Source organism: Garra rufa, chromosome 3 (assembly GCF_049309525.1).
Source record: "Garra rufa chromosome 3, GarRuf1.0, whole genome shotgun sequence".
Lineage (NCBI taxonomy): Eukaryota > Metazoa > Chordata > Actinopteri > Cypriniformes > Cyprinidae > Garra > Garra rufa.
Window position 1 is genome coordinate 40,759,448 of NC_133363.1, and position 23,091 is coordinate 40,782,538.

Sequence of the window (23,091 nt, forward strand, 5' to 3'; positions counted from 1 at the left end):
GGAATATTTATCAGCTGATGCTTGAAATCAAAAGCCTTTGAGCGAAGAGTGCTTCAAAAAGCCATATCACAGCATCTCTGCAAGGGTGATATGAGGGCAAGGACAAAGTGCAGTGCAGCAGGAAAGAGCTTCTGAGGAGCAGACAGGAAGAGGGGGAGGATTATTCATCCATATCTGAACTTTGCATAAGTGCAAGGCATTATTTACTAATCAAAGGCTTCGTGTTCATATCAGGATTTATAATTCATACTCCATGAAAAGAGACCGTTACAGTGTGGGGGGGGGGGGGGGTATCAAAGCCAGAGAGAGAGCGAGACTAGAAGATGGAAGAAGCCGTTTCATAGATATAGATGATGATGATCTTCGGTGAGCATCTGGAATCAAGTCTTCCCATCAGTCTCTCTTGAGGTCTCTTCAGTGCAGCAAATGGATGTTACCAAGCCTGGGGCTGACACCACACAAATCAAATGCTTGAAACAAAACCCCACAAGCACAGAAGAACCGTCTAAAATTTCCACTCTTGTCATGGTGAAAAAGCATCGCTGCACAGAGGCTGCAAACGACAGCTGGAAGTGTTCTAGCATGTCTGTACTGTTGCTCTGTTTCTTAATGCTGTTTCTCTATGCAAAAGGCAGCACACACAGAGATGGTGAGAAAGAGGTGCAAGACAATCCACTATTTACAATCTACCAATATTCTGGTACTGCGGAACCAAGTGGATACCAAAATGTAAAAAAAAAGGCCTTAGTTGGAAAATATCAAGTGTTTCATTATAAGCCAAAAATATTTATAGACAATGTCGAGTATAAACTAAGGCTGTGCTGGGCGGTGTGACGATTACCCTTCCATGATAACAAAACACATTTTTGCATATATGAATGGGTATTGATTAGGGATGCTCATATTGACCGTTTAACCGTTAACCGACAGTAATAATTTTAACCGATTATTACTATCAGTTAAACGGTTTAAAAGGTTTTTTTTCTATTCTTTTTTTTTTTTTTTTTTACGTTTGCTGCATGGTGAAAGAAATAATGCTATTTGTAAGTTATCTGTTTACTCACGCGTGTGTGTCGACACGTGCAGTGTGGCTGTACAGACATATTTCACTTCACCTTTACTTAGTAAACAGATGTAGTATATGCAACACAATGGCAAGTGGCGTTATTGGGTTATCAGAGAGTGAATCCGTGAGTGAATGTATTCAAATTCTGAATGGATTATAATCTAGAAAGTGCGCAATAGGCGCTCCCTTTACAATCACTGGAAAGCACTCATCCTAGAGTAGTTCATCGCAATCTCATAAAGTTATTAAAAAGTAATAAAATAACCTTTACACTGCACAATTAATCTCATATTTATATAATGCCAACACTTTCTTTGTTTTAATAAGAGAGTTCGCGAAAGTGTAGAAATCAGCAAAACTGAAACCGGCACTTTGGTTGGTGAGTGGATTGTAACATAGCCTCCTCTGATTGGCCACAGCGATAATCAAATCAACATACATGTCTGTGATTGGCTATTGCTGAACGCTGTAAAACACGCACTTCTCCACACGCATATGACAGTGGATGGAAGTCCCGAACCGCAAATTGAAAGGGTTTTTGTGATGGTGTTTTTTTCGCGGATCTAAGAGTTAACAGGCAGCGGTCCTGCCTTTCCGTACAGCATGTGGACATGTTAAAAACTAGGCACACTGAGGTATTGGCTGGCCTGCTATATATTTTTATGTCCGACGAGAAGAATAAGACCGGTACAGTTCTTCAAAGTGCATAAAAGGATTCAGTGTGTTTTAGTTTTGTCATCTTAATTAGGTAGTTATTTAATTTATACATATTTAATGTAGGCCTATTTATATTATTCTTTTTTTTTCATTCAGATTTTCTCTGTTCTCAGAACCGCTGCTGATGCGTGATAATTTAAGTATATGTCAATACAGTTTTTGTTGTTGCTCTGTATGCTGCTGTTTGCACGTTAAAATAAAACATTTGCTTGTATTTTTAATGTCATGCACAGATACTCGTGCATTCTATTTTTATTTTAAACTAATTTATTATTCTAATTTTATCAGTTAACGGTTAATGTTCGGATAACGAGCAGCGGTTGTCGGTCAGGAAAGTTAACCGAAATGAGCATCCCTAGTATTGATGTGAATATTAAAGGGATAGTTCACTCAAAAATGAAAATTCTGTCATTAATTACTCACCCTCGTGTCGTTCCAAACCTATATAACCATTCATCCTGGGAACACAAATTAAGATATTTTCGATAAAATCCAAAAGCTTTCTGACCTTGCACAGACAGCAATGCTACTGAAATGTTCCCAGGCCCAGAAAGGTAACAGTCCATGAGACATCAGTGGTTCTACCATAATTTTATTAAGCTATGAGAATACTTTGTGCGCAAAGAAAACAAAATCAACGACTTTATTCAACAAATCTTCATTTCAGTTGCATTCCTGTCTATGCAGGGTACTCAACTACTTCACTAGTACAAAGCTTTGTTTACAAAGGAAATAATTGGTTAGCAGCCAAATGTTACATCGCAGTCACAGAAAATTTGGATTCATGTTGAATGAGAGAGATGTAAGCCCATAAATTTTAATTATTGCTTTGTGCTGCGTTTTGCGGGCTGCTCACAAGTTGTACAGAAAGCATTTTAAGCCACACTTTTTTTTTTCAGGTTATCAATTATTGTCAGTCTATGCAACTGTTGATTAATCAGACATTACTGGTCACATTGTGTGCATGACACATAAAAAGGGTGATATGGCCAAAACAATGATCAATTTTCATATTAGTCGATATCAATCATTATCACGATACATTTGTGGTTTTAAACTACTCTTTATGATCAGAACATGGCAAACACATCACGTTTTTGAATTCTTTCCACTTTTCCAGTCATTTTTCTTCTTAACAAAATAAATATATGAATAGAAAAACTAGTTTCTCCATGTTCTAATGAGTGATATGGTTTTCATGATCAGGTTTGTGTTGCTTGACTTTGCAGCTTGCAGTGCAGCCTGCTAAATTAATATTATAATTTTTTGCCTCTTTGCCACATTTGACAGTAGCTTGAGTTGACAGTAGCAGTAGCTAGAGTTAGGATGCAAATGTAAATTTATGTTCATTATCAAAAACAGTAACGTCTGTAAAAATTGTGACAACCTAATTTTCATATGAAATTAATTATTCTGACTCTTTGAGTTGTATTAAAATTAACCATTGGTCTTCCATAGTAGCATACATTTAGATTATGATAACCACACATAGACAGCACCTCAATAGCACGGTAAAAATGTAACTATGGTTTAGGTATTTGTATGAAACTGTTTATACAGTACATATGCACAAACTCTATATCTTTATATCACAAAAATACTGTATTTATATTCCATAAATACATTTAATGCATGTCTACATTAACATATATAATATGTTAAAATATATAATATAATACAATTTTATATGAATATCCCACATTTCTGCCACAAAAGCATGGTGCAGTTAGTGTTACTACAGTAAATCCATAGTAAATCACAGGGATTTGTAGATTAAGAAAAGTCTTCTGACTGTATCGTTGCATAAGTTTCTCATGTTTGTTAGCGCCGTTTCATCTGGCTTTAAACTAGTTTGAATCGCCTAGTCATTTATGTTCTTTGCTGAATTCACACTTGATCTCACAGCACTGTTTAGTGGTCGCGTGACCGAGACTCATCAGCATGTAAACGCATCTGCTCCAGTAAACTCACGCTGCCGTTTGAACTGAGTGGATAAATCCTCTGTGTGACGTGGTTCAAATGAATAGCGTTGCTGCGTTCATAAACATTGTATCAAACTCTTGTTCTAATTTTATAAAAGAAAATTATATCGCAATAATTATCATTATTGCTTTATCATCCAGCCCAATGCCTAAAATAATCTGCATAAATATAATCAGTTTACAAATTGGACCAACACTGATAACATTACAAAGTGTCTACTGGTCAATACTGATATTGTAAATTCCTACAGAACACATTTTAAGACTAAACAAAAGGCAAATAAAAAGTTGGAAAGAGGAGTCCTATGGCTACTTATAACACAATAATATGAGGTACTGCAAGAACTCATATTCAGAGACAAAAACGCACATGTCAAATGTAATGTTTCATAATAGGTTCACTGTGGTTTTATTAAGAATGTTCTCCTTCCTTCTAGAGATATATAAATCTTCTTAAATCATTCCCAGAAGTAAAATGAATGTGTCACTAAAATCATCCCTAATTCTCATCTAATCTACAATGCCATTAGAAACCAGGGGAAAATGAATTCAGGAAACAGCTCACAGACAGACTTTCAGAGAGGACCGCCACGGCTTGATTAGCCAAGCTTATCTAACAGTGACAAAAAGAAAAACTACTGAACAAAGAAAGTCTTTTCTGATGGATAAGATGGAGCGCGTGACATTTAGGAATTAACTTTAATCCCGATGCAGGGACTTGTAACACTTTTCAGAGCTTTTCCAGTGTTTTCAGAGCTTGCTCAAACAACCATTATGACAAGTCAAAACTACTCAGCGACTTTAATTAGAGCTGACAAACCAGCAAACAAAACAGAGTTAAGCAGTGCTGACACATCAGAGAGCGAGTCTATATAAAGCCATTGGTATGCGTTCAGACAGCAGCATATGGCAAGTTCTCACAGGCCAAACATGAGTGACTGTGACAGAAACCATTAAAAAAAATGCATGACTCTAAATCTGCACCGTACTTGCATAGTCTCAAACATTTCCGAAAATCACATGTAAAAGTGAGTTTCGCATCCGATGACCCCTTTAACACTTAACATTTTTAACATTCTAGCAGACATTATAGCCTACCAACAAAGCACAACTTAACTTAAAATATTAAGTTAGCAAAATAATATTCTTTGCCTATTTTTAAGACCCCCTTTTTGTTTTTTAATTTACAAATAAATGCAACCTTGCTAAGCAAAGGAGAATGTTATAATAAATGTATTAATTAGTGGTGGGCCGTTATCGGCGTTAACGTGCTGCGTTAACGTGAAACTCTTATCGCGCGATAAAAAAAATATCGCTGTTAATCTATTCTCAAATTTGGGTTGGGAGCTGGGTCTAAACTACGCAAGATATGATGACTTTCACCTTGATAGTTTAACGCGGATGTATACCGAAGACTGTAGAATATGGTCGCGCGTTTAAGTCTCCTCCGCCAAAACACAGACGGGATCACGTCGCCCTCCATTCATAAAAACCGAATCCACTATAGCGAAATGCCACGTAAATTCGTCGTTTTTGGGATTCATAAATCGAATGTTCGTCAGTCACTTAATTCAAATCGCGATATGGACTAGTGTATGTGAAAACTGAAATGCAAAAAAGACCGTTTTAAGATGAATCCGATATGTTCCGTTTGCCTAGCTGTATGTATGCATTGCGGAGACGAGCTTTTACTACACACATACTGAAACACACGTGACGCTCCCGGTAATTTTTGGCATTTTAATTTTACATGAACAGATAAACTCAATCTCCCAAACTGCTGTGAGTGTCACTTTTACCGTTTCATTTGAGAAAACTAGCATCATATCATACTGTATGACACAGAAACTTCACGGCAACCTGTCAAAATAAAAGTACGGTGTAACATGTAATGGGCTGGGTAGGTGTTGACGTTAAAAAAACACAATCTAATAGGGAGAAAAAATAATTTCATTGTTAGTTAGTTAGTAAACACAAGTACATCTAATTGAACATAATTTATTTTCATCAACAAATTATCATAGAACAGCTTTATGAGCTTTATGATCCATTCTCAAAGACTTTAAGTCATTATTTGGGTAGCAGAATTTCAGCAGAATTCAAATTAGCCATTTTAATCTAGATTAATCTAGATTAAAAAAATTAATCTATGCCCACCCCTAGTATTAATAGAGCTTTTGTAATGATTGTTATCATTATTTTTGTCTTACTTAAAATTACAATGCTAACATTTATGAATGTTGACTTATTTTGGCGGAAACCCACAAGACAACCTCAGCACTACTTTTTGCTGACAGCATCAGATTTATGAATGATTCTCATCACACTGTTTCAGTGCTCTGGACTTTGAAGCCTGGCTAAGGAGCTTGTGCAGAGCTGTCAGAATAAATACAATTTGTGTGTATTAGACAACATAACATTCTGTAGTTTGTTTACTAATGGTTTAAGGCCATTTCACGATTTCAGCCATCAAACAGTAACCAGCAACAACCACCCCTTTCTCTTCTTATCGAAGACATGCAATGCAGTTCTAAACAGTCTTTCGCTGTCTGTGCTTGTAATGATTGTTTTAAATGCTTCCACGCTGCCGACATGTTTGCTGCATTAGTGCGCACCTCTATTTGATCATGTCACGGCACTGTTCACTAAATTTTTTTTTAGCCTTTTTTGCTTATTCTTCCGAACACCGAAAGAGCTTTTTTTTGCTATTTTCGGCCAAATAAATAACATTCGGTGCATCCCTAAATATTTTACATACAAAACATTTAATTTAATTTGCAATAACTACAAAATATTTTACACTCATAAATATAACTCCATGACAGTCATGAACTTCTCTACTGAAAAACTACATCATGTGGTGCCAAAAATGCCCTATTTGTGACCCTGGACCACAAAACTAGTCATAAGTGTAATGACCTGAAAGCTAAACAAAAAGCTTCCCATTGGCATATGATGTGTTAGGATAGGATAATATTTGGCAGAGATACAACTATTTGAAAATCTGGAATCTCAGGGTGCAAAAATATAAAAATATTGAGAAAATCGCCTTTAAAGTTGTCCAGATGTAGTTCTTAGCAATGCATATCACTAATCAAAAAATTAAGTTTTCATATATTTATGGTAGGAAATTTACTAAGTATCTTAATGGAACATGATATTTACTTAATATCTTAATGATTTTTGGCAGTAAAAAGAAAAATTTATAATTTTGCCTAAATACAATATATTTTTGGATATTGCTACAAATATGCCCATGCTACTAAGGATTGGTTTTGTGGTCCAGGGTCACATTTATTTATAATTATCAAATAATGAATTGAATAAATGATGTCTATCACAACTCATTTTCACAAAATTCAAAAAAAAAAAATTACAAAAAATTATGTCAGGCAACAAGATAATGTTGGAACTCCAGAAACCCAAATTTTTCCATAACCAAGGTATAAAAAAAACACAATAAATTAACAACAAATCACTGTAACCCAACAATCTAAGTACTGTAAGCCGAGTTACAGCTCTATAGACTAGTCTAAAACTATCACTGAGGCATTATTATACTTAATATTGGTCTTGATATTAACAAGAGATGCCGCAAAACATTTATGAATATTCATAAAGCAGAATGCAGTTTCATCTTCTGTTTGTCTCTAGGGCAGCGATGAGTTTAACAACAATAAAGTGTGATATGAGGAAACCGTTTGACTCTTCTCCACCATGCTTGTTTTCTGAACCCAAATATATATGTATATATATATAAATAAAAAAACTCACACACCCACCCCTTCATTGCTGAGCTCCCTACCTGGCATCATGGCAGCCAACAGGGAGAAAAATCTTCTTACTGAGCTTGTGAACAACTCTGTTCCCTAGTGAGAGAGCTTCACGCTGGGCTCCCCACCCCCCACCCTCCAAACAAGCTGGAATATTCCACACAGGCCTGCGGGGAGAGAGACAACTAACTAGGTGCAATGAGTTTCAAAGAGCGTGTGTGCGCCTGCAGTACAGCACCATGAGAAGCAAAGAGCAGAATTTTAGTGCATGACTCAAATACCATGCTAAAGTGGGTCATTTGGAGGTGAAAATGTGCTTCAGCCCCTTTGAATCTGGAATAAACATGCATGGTAAAAAAAAAAAAAAGGTTTAAATTAGAAAGACTATTAAAACAAATCTGACACAATTTTTTCAAATCTAACAAAACTCAGTTGGATTTTAAGGGCACTTAACGGGAGAGCATAAACACCACAGAGCAAAGTAAACATCCACCAATATGAGTCATATCATCCTGCGCCGTCCACAGAGAGCTTTTCCAGATTTCAGAGCGTTCTTTGATGTACACTGCTGGAACTGAATCTAACTTCCTGCCTTCTGTGGAAATGACATGTTTCAGTCAGAGGGCTTTCAGGGCACTCACCACATTAACAGATATCCAAGCTGTTGCTCTTCTTCAAAGCGAGCGCAAAAACGTATTTGCAAGGTTTACGCTTTCCTTACCCGTGTATATGAGTGTTTCTGTGCGAAATATCTAAAGACAGGGCGCACAGCAGGGTTCATTTCAAGGCTGTCTGCTTGGAAAACACTTCCTGGTGAAAATCCTCAGTTTTCTCAACAGCGTCGTTTCTTGCCAAAGAAAGAGACAACAGGCTTTTTTTTTTTTTTTAAAGCAATCTTCAAATAGAGATGATACTGTTTCCATTCATTATCGTGTCTGGCAACTTTTTGAATGTCTTTTGATACAAAGAGGTCATATAGGATGTTTCACATCAAATTTTAAAAGAACCAAACTCAGTTCAGTTCCTTAAATGAACCAAAGATTTGAAAGGATGAAAACGAAATGAGTTCTTTATACACTCACACTGTTCCTGGGTTTTGACACAAAGTTCATGATTCAATTCTGATTTACAAGCTTATGATTCGATTCTATCACTGATTTGATATATATATAAAAATTATGAACTATAGTCTCCTGCACCCACTAGTAAAAAAAAAAAAAATCAATCAATAACAATATCTGGTGTTTGAATCATTTTTGGTTTGACTGTATTGTACATATAACCCTTCAGCGTGTCCCTCTTCTCTGCAACAGACTAAATGGACGCAAGCAGGCCAAACACATGGGCCTAATGGAACAGGACATGTCACAGATCCAAGGCTTTGCTTATGTTTCTGTGACTGTGGTTGAGAGACATAAAAATACCCCACTTCCTATCACACAGACCACACAAACTCGAGCCCCATTCACCTTTAATAAAAACAGCCACACTACAACTCAAGAATGCTTTCTTTTGATTAGGCAGGCTCCTTATGAGAGGGATCCATTTAAGCATAGCTTCAAATGTTGGCTAAATGTGCTTTTCAAGAACTCTCCTATAGGTTTCACTAAAGAAGGCCTGATAAATAGTAGTTCTCTTGACCTCAAAGCACTCCATCCGCCAAAGGAGCCAAAAGCAGCACAAAGGACGCTTAAAAAAGAGCCATTATGCATGCAGTGAGATGGGCAAATAAGTGCAAACGATTGAGCGGCACACTTTGAAGGGATTTTTCAGACAGCCCTTCTGAAGCACTGTAAGAAAGAAAGCCTTACTTCCCCCCTGTGGAAAAAGTGCCAAACTTTATAAATAGAAGTTTAGAAACAAGGAAGCCTGAATTCATATAAAAGCATTATCATAAGACCTAAAGTCTTACTGCTGAGGGACTATTCATTTTAAATGATAAACAGATATTTTAGATATTCGTTTATCTTTATTCTGCTTCTAAATGTGATATTAGGGCTATTTAAAGGGTTAGTTCACCAAAAAACCCATTATTGACTTTCTTCTGTCAGATGAATCCAATCTAAGTTATATAAAAAAAAAATGTCTAAATTATATGCGAGTCTCGTGAAATCCAATGTTTGTTTACAGGAGCAAAGGAAGCAAAGTTTCCTTACTTTAGCAAAGGGAAACCAGTCTCCTTTTGGAACAAACCCCTTATTGCTCTAATATCTTAGATAATGTTAGGACATTTCTTAAAGTACCAATTTTTTTACTTGTTTGATATAGATGGTCATAGAAGGTTCAATAGTTTGCCTGATTAAAAAGGATATGTACAATGTAAAGGTTTAATAAAATGACTGGTTCAATGAGAAACTCTGAACGATTCATGTAAATGAGTCTGACTCATGAGGCTAACTTCCTTGTAAGTTTGAAAATCTTTTTATTGACAGATTAAAAGAATTTATTCAAAAGGTAATTGTGAGGTCTAAACACTGATTGGGGCTACGCCATTTATTTTCTGCATCCCTTCAATAACACTACTTCAAAGCTCTCCTCCAGTACTCTTTAACTGCTAAAGTCCTTTAATTATATGGCTAGAACTATAAAAGACAAATAAGCATCAACCAGAGGATGGGTTCCCAGTCATGGTGTTTTTCTCCTTAGATGATATAGGCAGAAAGGGAGTTTTTCTTTCTGCTGTCACTGGGGTTTTAAACCATTGATCTTTCTAAAGCTGCTTTCAGAAAGCATGCATTGAGTAGAGTGTAATAACAAAATTGAACTGACAATGCCCAACAGCAGTGTATGGGCAGAACTGTCCTTTTCAAAAATACGGCATATTCAGTCAACAGTAAATCCAGCACATCAAAATTGCAAAACTTTCTTTGTATTAGCTGAAATCAAAGGGTTCATGCCAGTGTTGTTTTTGACAACCATCTTAGATTTAGTCTTAGTTTTAGTCTTTTGGACTAAAATGCTTCTTAGTTTTAGTCAAATTTTAGTCACTTCTATATGTGATAGTTTTAGTCCAATTTTAGTCGACGAAAAGTCAAAAAGGTTTTAGTCTAGTTTTAGTCGACGAAAAGTCAAAAAGGTTTTAGTCTAGTTTTAGTCAAAAAAAGGGAAAAAAGTAGTCTTTTAACAAATTAATGTAGGTCAGTAAGTATTTTGCTGTTGGGTAGTGTCACTGATAAGTTCTGAAAATAGCAGATCTATACTTCAACACAATGTGAGCTTCCGGATCGACTATTTTCACCAATAATTACAATAATGATGGAATGTTTTAGAACATAAAAGACAAACAAGGATGGAATGCTAAAACGGCTTGCCATACTAGTATAGCAAAGAGTATTTAATGCTAAAACGGCTTGCCATAGCGTCAGATACTTTTTAAGTCAGGGGTTTGGTGTTGTGGACTTTCGCTCCGCCTCCCTCACATCCCAGCACCAGTAGGAAAGTCCACAACACCAAACCCCTGACGCTGATTGGTTGGAACACTGTTTGTTTTTCTGTGGAATAGTTGATAGCGCCGATTGTTTTTTTTGGCATATCTCGGACCCTAGGCTGACCAGAGAGACGCGTTTTTTTCACAGACAATTTATAGGGCAGGCAGCGAGCGGATCGTGAAGAAAGGTCAGCTGAAATTGACACTTTATGTTTTAGGCTAGAAATCGCTGATACAACCTTTAATTGGCATGCACAATAAGCGGAAATGTCATGCATTTTAAACGTCTGACGGACCACCCACTAACATTTTCGTCTATTCTCGTCTCGTCAACGAAAACTCACACACGTCTCGTCATGTTTTAGTCATCAACGAGCCATTTTTATCTCGTCATCGTCTCGTTATCGTCATGAAAAAAAGTGGCGTCAACGAAATGATTTCGTCATCATCATCGTTGACGAAAACAACACTGGTTCATGCTTGTCACGAGACACCGAAGCTCTCATGTGACACAAGCCTTAGATGGGTTTTAAGAAGCTAGGATAATCAGCAGCTCAATTTTTCAAGATCAAGACAGTTGCACCTTGTCTTTCACAGAAGGTCACAAGATTTTTAGTCTCTTCACACCTGCAAAATATCGAGAGGCGACATGGCGTGAAAGTATATGCTTGTAGGAGGTCCGAGGGCAACACACCTCGCCCGAAAATTGAAAAACTAGAGGAAAAAATACAATGCTATCCTAAGATCTTCAGGAATCCTGTAAGTGATTTATTTTGGTTTCGAAACAGCAAATTTCGTCAAAAAGCCAGAGGCTGTGCAGGTGCATGACAGTAACTCATAGATCAACTCAACCGTCAGTGATGCCTCGACTAGCTCGAGTTCATGTGCTACTGAAAACTCACTGGAGCACTAAAAAGACTGAAAAAATCAAGAGCTTGGGAAGGGTCCAGGCCCTTGCATCTGATCTCAGCTGGGTGGCGGAGCAGAGCAGGTGGGGTGTGACATGTCCAACAGTCATGTCAATAGCTTGACAGCTTATTGGACAGCAGGAAACATAGCAGGCCAACGAGAACTCCTCCATCAGAACCCAGTGTGTGCAGTCTGATCACTACCATAACTCTAAGAACGTCACAAAGCTGGCATGCACTTAGAAAGTCTGGCTGGTGTCTGCTTTGCCAAATAATAATTGCTAGACTGGACTCCATGACACCCCCTCCTTTTGCTTTGTTTGTTCAGCAGCTAAAACAATAGATAAGAGAAAGAACAACACCATCTGTATTGTTATTAAAACACTGTTTTCCTTGATGCCTGAATAGACAGGGCCCAAGGTCTTTGTTACAGGGCTGGTGGGATTTTCACTGTTGAGGTTAGGATAGTCGGGCATTACTGAAATATGAATGGGTGCGTTTGTGAACCGGGTTGGAGGCGCCTCGAGTGACACAGCAAGGGGCTCAACTGCCAGGATAAACAAACACCCCCCCAGATGATCCCCATGGACCATGACACTTACTTATGTACTGTAGCACAACAGACAAGATGTCTACAGTGTCTCTGTGAGTTCAGATCACAATACACAAGCCTATTGTTGTTTTTTAGGTTACAAAGCAGAAAGCAAAAGAAAAACTTGCAGAACATGTTTATTTTAAATTAAATACGAAAAAAGAAATGCCTTTTTTCAAATTCTTAACACTTGAGCAGCAATTTAGTCAGGAATCTAACAACCAATTTGTGGCCTACAGAAGACAGCATTTCAAAGAGAAGCTAAAACCAGACCTAAAAGGGGAAAAAAGAAGACAGTGCTGCACTAAAACAACTTCATTAGAGGCCTTTGACATGCAGAGCTTAAAAGACTTTTAAGAGCAGACCTTACGCAATGAGATGAGTGTCATTTACCAAACAGACAGAAATTATCCAGCAGTGACTGCTAGCTATGCACACTGACTGTAAAGAGAAAAGGCTGATAGAGAGTCCAAGATGCACACAAAAAGCAGAAATACTAAGATGAAGACTAATCATATGACTAGAGTAAGAGAAGGACTTAAAATCAGTTCCTCCAGTGATAGTGAGCATGTTGCTCATAATTGAGCAACATTGTTCTGTTTTTTTAAAGAGATAGTTCACCCTAAAATGTAAATTTTATCATTAATTGCTCCCCCACATGTCGTTCCACACCTGTACGACCTTTATCTTCAGAACACAAATTAAGATATTTTTTATGACATCTGAGAGCTTTCTGACTTTGCATAGACAGCTAAGCAACTGACACATTTAAGGCCCAGAAAGGTAGTAAGAACATTAAAAATGTTAAAATAGTCCATGTGACATCAGTGGTTCAATCTTAATTTTATAAAGCTACGAGAACACTTTCTGTGTGCAAAAAAATAAAAAATAAATAAAAAATAGTGACTTTATTCCAAAGATACAGATTGTCCGTCACTTATGGAATATTTTGTATCAGTGACAGAAACATCTGAAGGCCGTCCGTCATTTTATAGATTACACTGAGGGTAATCTATTGTAACTTGTAACTGTAATTCCCACCCCTGTCCAGGCAAGTGCATTCCAGTGTGGCAGCAGAGCACGGGGTCCAGAACAAAAATGAAACTGTCACAAATCTTTTGCTATGCATCTGATTACGCCCAGGCAAGTATCCAGTTTTAAGCTACAGTGATCTATCGTGCCACATTAAAGAACACCAATGCGCCAAAATCTCAGTATTATGTTAAAAAAAAACAATCTGTATCCACCTTTTTCTTTAATGGGGAATGGTGGGACTTTTGGTTTATTTGCTGCTATAGGCAAATAACAAGAAGAACAGACCAATTCAGTGTTTGCAAACAGTGATGACTTTTTTTTGGATCTGGTTGCAGAAAATGATGATTTTCAAATAGCAGTATATGGAGCCATTTAATAAAATAACAAAAAAGGTACATTTGAGTTTTGTATTTCAAAATTCTTCATTTCTTATACTTTATTCTTGAATTCCGAGATTAAATCTCACAATTCTAATATGAAAAAACAACCTGTCATTCTCTTTTGCCCTCGGCTCTGACTTTTTTCCCCTGAGAATGGACAAACTCACTATTGTTGAGTTAAATCGAGTTATAAAGTCCTAACTAGGAGATATAAACTTGCATTTGCGAGAAAAAGTCAGAATTTTGAGATAAAATAAATAAATGTAAAAATGTAAAACGTTAATAGTAATAGGTTTAAAATATTATGTCATGTTGTAACTGTAGGTCTAATAAAATGTGTTCCCTAAAAACAGCATATGTGAATATTATGTAGACATATTGTTTAAAACAAATTTATGCTTTAAAAGTAGAGTAATCATAGCAGTTATCATCCATAGTCTGTTCATTTAAACATCTGCGTTTAACTTCAATTGGCATCTCTGATGACAGTATTCTATTAAATTATTTGCATTCTGATTCTGGCATCAAAAAGCACAAACATTTTTTCTCTCTTATTCCATGGACTTTACCCATTTCACTCCACTTGTCAACAATGTTTTTCTGCCACCACTATGCACGCAGCTGCAAGTGATGTCTACTACGAATTGATCTATAACAACATGCAGTAAATGGTAAAACTGTTTGCTCTACAAACCAGTGTGTTTATAATTAAGATTAATAATACATTAAAAAAATATAAGACACACCAATTGGCAATATCAAGCAGCAAAACAAGCTGTTCTGTACAGCTAAAAATAGCTTGATTCGGATAAGACCGGAAGCCAGACCCATACAATTTACAAATGGCCACACCCCACACTTACTGGAAGAAAAAGGTCATCCCTGCTTCAAAAACACACTGCAAAAATGATGAATATCTTTCATGGGAAACAAACAAAAGACTATGCACACAGCTTAGGGGTGGGCGATATCTCAATATTTAAAATATATCGAGATATTTTTTAAACTCGATATGAATTTTGACATATCGTATATATCGATATAATGTTTATATTTAATTTTCGCCCCTTTGCTTGTTTGCCTTCTCTGTGCTGTGCTCGCCCCCGCCTCCTTGCTTTTACTCCCCCTCCCCTCGCCTGTCGTCTCATTCAACATGGCGGCGCCCGCAACCAGCCCGGAGGCTACAGAACTCGTTGTAAAAAAAAAAGGACAACTCCATTACATGGAGATACTTTGGTTTTAAGGCGTCGGACATCTACTGCCGTGAATGCCGAAAGTTGGTGCCAACCAAAGCTTCTAGCACCACGAACCGAGATTTTCGCGCGATCGTTTAAACGAAACCAAAAGTAAAAATTTTAATACCCTGCATTTAGAGAGCGACTCCTCAATATGCGCAAATTAGGCTACATAAAATATCTAGGCTGTTATTAGTATGTGGGCTATAGTAAGTTGTGTAGTTGTGTAGATAGCTCTGTATCATGCTTGAAAAATTCTGTCTCTATTTGCACTTTGAATATTAAAAGAGTAGTACTTTGATCGTACCAGATTTATGGACCAGCAGAGCAATGGAACCATATACGAGCATGACGATCCATTAACCCCTTAACTGTTACTCCCATTTTTGAACAGAGACGTGAAAATGAAGAACTGAAACTTAAATCTTTATAATTCATGGGCAAAAACATTTTGTAATTTGATTTTAATGTACATTGTCCATGTTAATGCAATGTCTGATTTTAAATTAGCTTTCAAAGGATGAATTTTGAAATTGTAAGTTTTCTTTTGATATATAATTTCTTATTATTTCTAAAGTGTAAAAGGGAAAAAGGCAACAAGGATGTCTGTGAAAAAGGTCAGAACTCCTGTTACGAAGTAGATTTTTAAGGTGCACTCTACATAATTTGTAACACAACAAAATGTCAAATATCTATTTAGGAGACTTAGACCTTTCCAACATTATATGGTTTGTCATGATTAGATTTGGATTTATTTGTAAAATGGTGAAGTAAACTTGGGCATCCCACAGAGTGCACGGTGACAGCCATAAAATGTTGATAGGCAAGTGTTTCTAGCTAAGAATCTTTAAATCGCTTTACTCTGACACAATAACTTTGTATGTTTGTTTTTTAATGTTTAATGGTGATTTTTTTTCTTTACATTATTTTTCATTAAATTTCTTTAAATTTAAAGCAAAGTTTATTATGTCTTATTTTACTGCTATGTTACTGCTGTTTGATAACCTAATGTTCAGGGGTAAATCTTTAAAATAAAAAAGTTCTCCAGAATCGTGAGAGAATCGTGATCTTTATTTTAAGCAAAAAGAAATCGTGATTCTCATTTTATTCAGAATCGTGCAGCTCTAATATGTATACAGGGATTTTTAAAAGAAAATTCGCAGAAGCACTTTGTTCTGAACTGCCTACCTCTGAGTTTCAATAAAAAAAGATTTTGCAATTTGGCATATTTGTTTTTGCAGTAGTTTTTGGCGGGTTATTTATCCTGTAAAGATATAGAGATATATATCGTATATCGAGATATAGCAAAATATATAGAGATATATTTTTTGCTCCATATCGCCCAGCCCTAACACAGCTGAAGTATGTCAATTTCAAAGCCAGCAACACGGTTAGCATATTGGTTACAAGAAAGCCATAAACCTTTCTGTCTCCTGGTTTTATTGATCTCGGATGCCCGAAATCCATTAACGCCCTTTACATACATAGTGTTTTCTGTCCCAGTTTGGTAGAGCAAGCTTTCGCTCGAGTTTCCTTTAAACCTGCCTGTGTGGGGGGAGAGAGCAGCAGCGCTGGATTAGTGGTGCTGGCAGAGGGCCTGCGCTAGCACTGCTCCTTGGCTAGCTTTCCAGTCATCAAGAGCATCCGAGTGATCCAAATTACGAGTGGCCCCTGTGTCCAAGGGCTCAGGAAGTGTCCAGCCAAGGGCCAAGTGAGACCGACTTCCCACAATTGACTGATATTAGTCCCCACAGGAGTCCCTGGCCATGTGTTTACAACAGCATCACAGAGAAGAGACTCCATCAGCACAAGTACGGCCTTTTTAAATTAACAAACGACTACTTTTATAATAGTGGCTTTTTCATGTTAAAGCCTAAATAATACTAACAGTAGTGAACAGCAGCCCTGAATGCTCTCTCTGCAATGACTTTATCATTGTAGACACTTTCCCACATGATAACTATGACAGAGCTTTTTTTGTTATGAACAGCTGAAGGTCTTCTTCCTCCACCCACATAACAATACAGCCACAGACACTGAACACTGACGTACTCTCAGCGGCCTTTTGAAAACCAGGCCTCATAATGAGTCAGAGTTCGTGCCAATTTACTCGCCCTCTTTTCTTACTACACTCTTTTGTGCTCCAAATTTCCCCCCTGGCCAAAATCAGCCAGAATTCCCTCATGCACTTTCCAGTACAATTAGTGTGACGAAAAATCATACGCTTCCTGATCAAACTGAATTATGGGGTTTGAAGCAGCCCCATTATAATAAGTTGTGATAAGAGGTTGATAAAAAGACAAGTAAGGTAAGAGATCACGTCTTTGAAGAAAATTGAAGACTGTGTTTTGTTATCAGAGGAGACTAACTCGTCACGCTTATGCTAGAAAATGGATTTAGATTGTTTTAATTCATTTCTTTGGAGTGCAAATGTGCCGCATGTGATAAAGCTGATCAGAGACAGTGAAACCATTGAGAATTGCTCGCCTCATTTACAGGTCTAGGCAGATAGTTACCAGGTTTGAAGACGCATTAGCAAAGTCAGGAACACTCTCTATCCCTATTAGTGTGGAACGATAAACCGAAATAAAGATATATTGTGATACGGCTGCAATTATCAAATTTAGAAGGCTGTGATTTAATTAAATAAATATGCACCATGGATTTTAGAGTGAAGCACAACACTTCTTTTAAATGCGTGCAGTTCATGTTTCAGTGTTTTTTCTTTGCATCAGTTCTGCATTTGGGTCATGTCATTTTTGGCAACGCAACATGTGCCAAACAACTAACCAAACTTGTACTAAGAAGTGTTTATAAACCAGCTGGTGTCAACAAAAGAAAAGCTATAAAGGCTCCCCCAGTGGTTTTCTGCCAAAATAATAGCTTGATGGTTTAATATTTAAAAGGACAAAAAAGGGCAAAACTACTAGCGCTGTTATTTTACAAGTGTATTGTGAAATAATATTTTTTTTCCCTTAAATACTTGACTGTTGCAGTAAAACAGGGTTGGTACTTTAATGGTAGACACAATAAATCGAAATTTGTCAACTTGATCTATCGTGTCTTTTGTGGTTATGCTCAAGTGACATTTCCATTTTGCAGTTATTTTAAACTATTTGTGTGCAATTAGCAGCAAAATTTTATATTTAAAGCTTTTTCATGTAATAATAATAAAAATGTATAAGGTCATTTTGAAATTTAATCCACATTTTGGCCAAAGCAAGCAAAGCAAATACAGAGATTTTTTTCTTTAAAACAAAAACGCATTTTAAACCATGATCACAATTTTATCAGCAACTTTTAACCTTTTTTTAACTGAAGACTTCACCCACTCTTTTTCTACACATTCACTGCCCCATTCACACTTCGGCACTCGCGTGGTGACTCCAGAGAGGAGATGAAGATCTCTACTTGAAGTAGAGCAGAACAAAATAGCTATTTGTTTCTAGAGACAGCAGAGCTGGCACAGCCTACAACTAAAAAAAAATGTTGCACAAATCTCACCTTATACTGGACTGGACTCTTTTCCACAAGTGAGGCTATCAGATGGACAGTTTGCCAATTCCACACGGCTCAAATATGATGACTCCGCTCTGTCCTTTGAACACCTGATCCCTGAAACTATAACCGACTCATGTAGCCATTTCAGATAGCACTTAGCTAATGTAAAGCTCATACCGCAGCCAATTTGTTACTGGTCCAGGTGTCTGCCGTGCACAAATGAGTATGCATACTCAAAATTGGGTGCTAGCTGTTATTTTAGTGGCAATCCGATTGGATGCACAATGAACTGTTCATAACATTTCCTGATATAAAAGTCTTTAACTACAACATCAGACTTCTTTCAAGTGTATGGTTTTGCACTTTATGGAGCCTTTTCACATTTCCAGGTTGAAACGTTAAAACTATAGCAGGCTAAAGTTCATAAGATTAATATGAGAGATTATAATTCAATTCAATTCAAGTTTATTTGTATAGCGCTTTTCACAATACAAATCGTTGCAAAGCAGCTGTACAAAAAATGTAGGCTACTACAAAATATTTAGTAGCTTATTAGTGGTGACTACTGTATGTTAAGTCGATGTACATATGGTATAAATATTAAAAAAAAGTAATGGTGTAATCAAAAACAGATGATGAACACTAATAGTAATGATTATGTGTTGCAATCAAACTTGTAGAAAAATTGTGTAGTGCTGTATGTTATGCTGTAATGATATATAACATATATCATTACTCCTATTTCCTCTAAGAGCCAAAGAAAAAACAAATCCACTATCTTATTTTTTTGACTTTCCGAAAAATAAAAAAAATTAAAAAAAAACATTAAGAGATCTAAAAAGAAATATTTAAATTGCTATAGGTGCTTTCGCACCGCATAATTTTAAGAACTCTCAAACTGGTTCTGTTTTCATGTTGAATTCGCACTGGCAGCAGGAACTCTGAAACGGCAGATAGTGACACCTTTATTTGCGGCATTTGAACGTCAACAATTGGTGAATGGAAGACGCCATGATCTGAGCTGTTTTTGTTGTGTGTCTTGGGTTTCGTGATAACAAAGATGGAATGTAAACACACATTTTAAGCAATTAAAAAAAGGACAGTGTTATATATATCATAGAAGCTGAGAAAAGAACGCAACGCTGCAAACAACAGGCAGATAAATGCCGTTATCACTGTTTTCCATGTTCGTGGAGTAAATATTTTTACGCAGCTTTTTTAAAAATGCCGGGTAGCCGTTGTTTTGTATGCATTTGGACAATCAGTGTACATTTACGTCACTACTAGTTCCTATAGAACTGTTTTAGACCCTACTCTGAAGGAGGAGCTAATTTAGGTCCCCCCAAATGGAGTTCCTAGAAGTAAATTAGAGGTGTGCGATATGCCGATTTTTGATCGTGGACGATTAAAATGTCTCCACGATCTGCTTTTGAAAAAACATGGTAGTATCATGCTATAGCGTGCACTTATTCGTAATCACAAAAGCACATTATTTGCATGTGATTTAAAGCCTTGCCGTTAATTAACGTTGACTTCATCTGCACGCTGTTCTGGCATGCGCGTGCAAAAAGCCTTGTTAAACAGCGCCTAATTACTGAACTAAGCTATCTTTCACGTCTGGTTCGCTAATACTGTCAAAACCACACAAGGATTACATATAAACACAGTTTTGTCTAAAGTGAAAGTAAACGGCTGCGAGAAAATGTATATGATGTGTATTTGTAACATGTAGCCTATCTTTGTTCTTCTTTTTCTTAATAACAAAGATTAAAAAAAATGACAGATTTTTATCTTTGTCCAATTTAGCCTAAACATCTGCCATTCTTATTATTTTATATTTTGTTACCTTATTAGTTTTAAAATAGGCAAATTAGTGCTGCTCAGACAACTTAGTAAAACTAACATGACAAAAAAATCGTGATATGATATTTTTGCCTTATTGCCCACCCCTAAACTAAATACATTTCTAGCTCCTATGTGAACATACCAAAATGCAGGAATTCTGCCAATAGTTCTAGGAACTATGAAAAGGTTCCTCCGGTGCAAAAGTGCCTTATATTCGCCATGTTCCTTTTTGTGAAAATGCATCATCGACAGTCTGTGAAAAGCAGACTGTTATCGTTAATTAAAACTAAAAATATAAAATATATAAATACTGATGAACATTTTAAACAAACTGAATTGTGTTGCACTGGAAATTAATAAATAAGTGTAAGATAAAGTACTAAACTAAAACTATAATATCTAAAACTATTAGGCTTGTTTAATGTTTAAAAGAGAACAAAAAAAGACAGCAAAACTACTAGAGATGTAATTTTACAGTTGTATTGTGAATGAAACAGGGTTGATACTATACACTACGCTCATGTGACATTTCCATGTTGCACTGTAACAAAATTTATAAATAAGTGTAGGTTAAAAAAACTAAAACTGAACTTTAAAAAAAGCAGCTAACCATAATTATTTTTTAAAACTAAACTGAGCACATAAAAATACTAATACTACAAATAAAATAAAAACAGGAAAAAATATTAGCAAATTCAAAATAGTAATACATACTATAATGTTGTGACCCTGGACCACAAAACCAGTCATAAGGTTAAATTTTACAAAGATATATACATCATATGAAGATATGAGATATATACATCATATGAAAGCTCAATAAATAAGCTTTCTATTGATGTATGGTTTGTTAGGATAGGACAATATTTGGCCGAGATACATCTATTTGAAAATCTGAAATCTAAGGGTGCAAAAAATCAAAATACTGAGAAAATCACCTTTAAAGTTGTCCAAATTAAGTTCTTAGCAATGCATATTACTAATCAAAAATTACATTTTGATAGGTTTACAGTAGGAATTTTACAAAAAATCTTCATGGAACATGATCTTTACTTAATTTCTTAATGATTTTTGACATAAAAGAAAACTCAATAATTTTGACCCATACAATGTATTTTTGGCTATTGCTACAAATATACCCCAGCGACTTAAGACTGGTTTTGTGGTCCAGGGTCATATACTATAAAGCAGTTTCAGTTTCCCGGATGAGCAATCTAACAACTAGTGAATGACAGCAAATATTAGAAAATATCTGACCACTGGCCTATCATAATCTAGTATTCCACAGAGCTGTGTAATAAATAAAGTAAACATATTATTTATGTTGTTGTTATTATTAACAAGTCACTTAGTGAACTGTACAATGTGATGTATCATGATGTGCCCGATACATGTTCACATGTATAAATATATATATATATATATATATATATATATATATATATATATATATATATATATATATAGAGAGAGAGAGAGAGAGAGAGAGAGAGAGAGAGAGAGAGAGAGAGAGAGAGAGAGAGAGAGAGAGAGAGAGAGAGAGAGAGAGAGAGAGAGAGAGGTTTTTTTTGTAAAACATGACTGATTCTGATTTGTGACTAGTGTTAATAATGGCATATATGCACAATGCCAAAGACTACTTCAGCTTATAAAAGCGACAGTAACATATCCGAATTTTGTCATTTACTGCTGTCATCTCAGTGACAAGCAGACAGTCAAACAAAAAGTACCTATCAATGAATCTATTGTATCTTATAAGCAACACCATATATACCCAAATGAGGCAATCCTGCAAAGATTCATTATCAGTGAAAGTCCGACCACTGTCAGACAGTACAGCACACGCCACATTCACGCAAGACAAACACTGTCAGAGCGTTTACAGAAAGAAAGAAGAGGTTTCCGTTGTTCTATCAATGTTACAGAACTGTCATCACACAGATGTGAGCTTTAACTCTGTTTATTCCACACTAGCGCTGATTAGCAAAGATACGGAAACTTCTTTATATTCCCCGACAGTCGCAAGGACATGCTGTCAAAGGGACAAGCACAGTGATGTTGCTATGGGAACTAGAGTTTATCGTTTATTGATTTAAGAGTTCAACGAACTAGAATGACTGAGACTAGCTGCTAGCAGTCCTGATGCTCAACTCAAAGGCACTGCACTGTCGACATGTTAGCACTGCAACTAAATGAGCAAAAAGACTCATACTCGCCGGGACGCAGAGAAGCAATATTTCCTCACCTTCGCAACGTCCAAGCACGCTGTTCCTCAGACCCTTCAAAAGTTGAAAGGCAACGTAAACAGCCTCGATATCTCAGGTTGCACTTCGCTTGAGAGAAAGACGGTGGCTCCACTGGCAGTCAGCACCCACACTCAGCCCGCTACAGCGCTGCAGCGAGAGAACATATGCCTGAAATATCGCGATATCACAACACTACTGACGGCTCTGGGCTGACCAATCATACTCAAGACACGTCGACCAATAAGGAAGCGGAGGGCAAGACATCCCCAGCTTTATTGGTCAGTTCACTAAGATTGACATCGTAGAAAGTAATTTATAGAGTTCAATCATGCAGTTTGTTTACAGGATTGGGGAGACACTGAGGGAACTAAAGTGCGTGAAATG

At 36.5% G+C, this 23,091-nt stretch overlaps 1 protein-coding gene across 1 annotated transcript in view; it reads right to left on the reverse strand.

Moving 5' to 3' along the window:
* The window catches only part of glceb (glucuronic acid epimerase b), a 69,361-nt gene extending 46,531 nt beyond the window's left edge, over positions 1-22,830 (reverse strand). Inside the window, exon 1 of the mRNA XM_073836152.1 lies at positions 22,707-22,830. The gene's annotated coding sequence lies outside the window, so the exon portion shown is untranslated. The remainder of the gene's footprint in view (positions 1-22,706) is intronic.
* Positions 22,831-23,091: the final 261 nt, after the last annotated feature.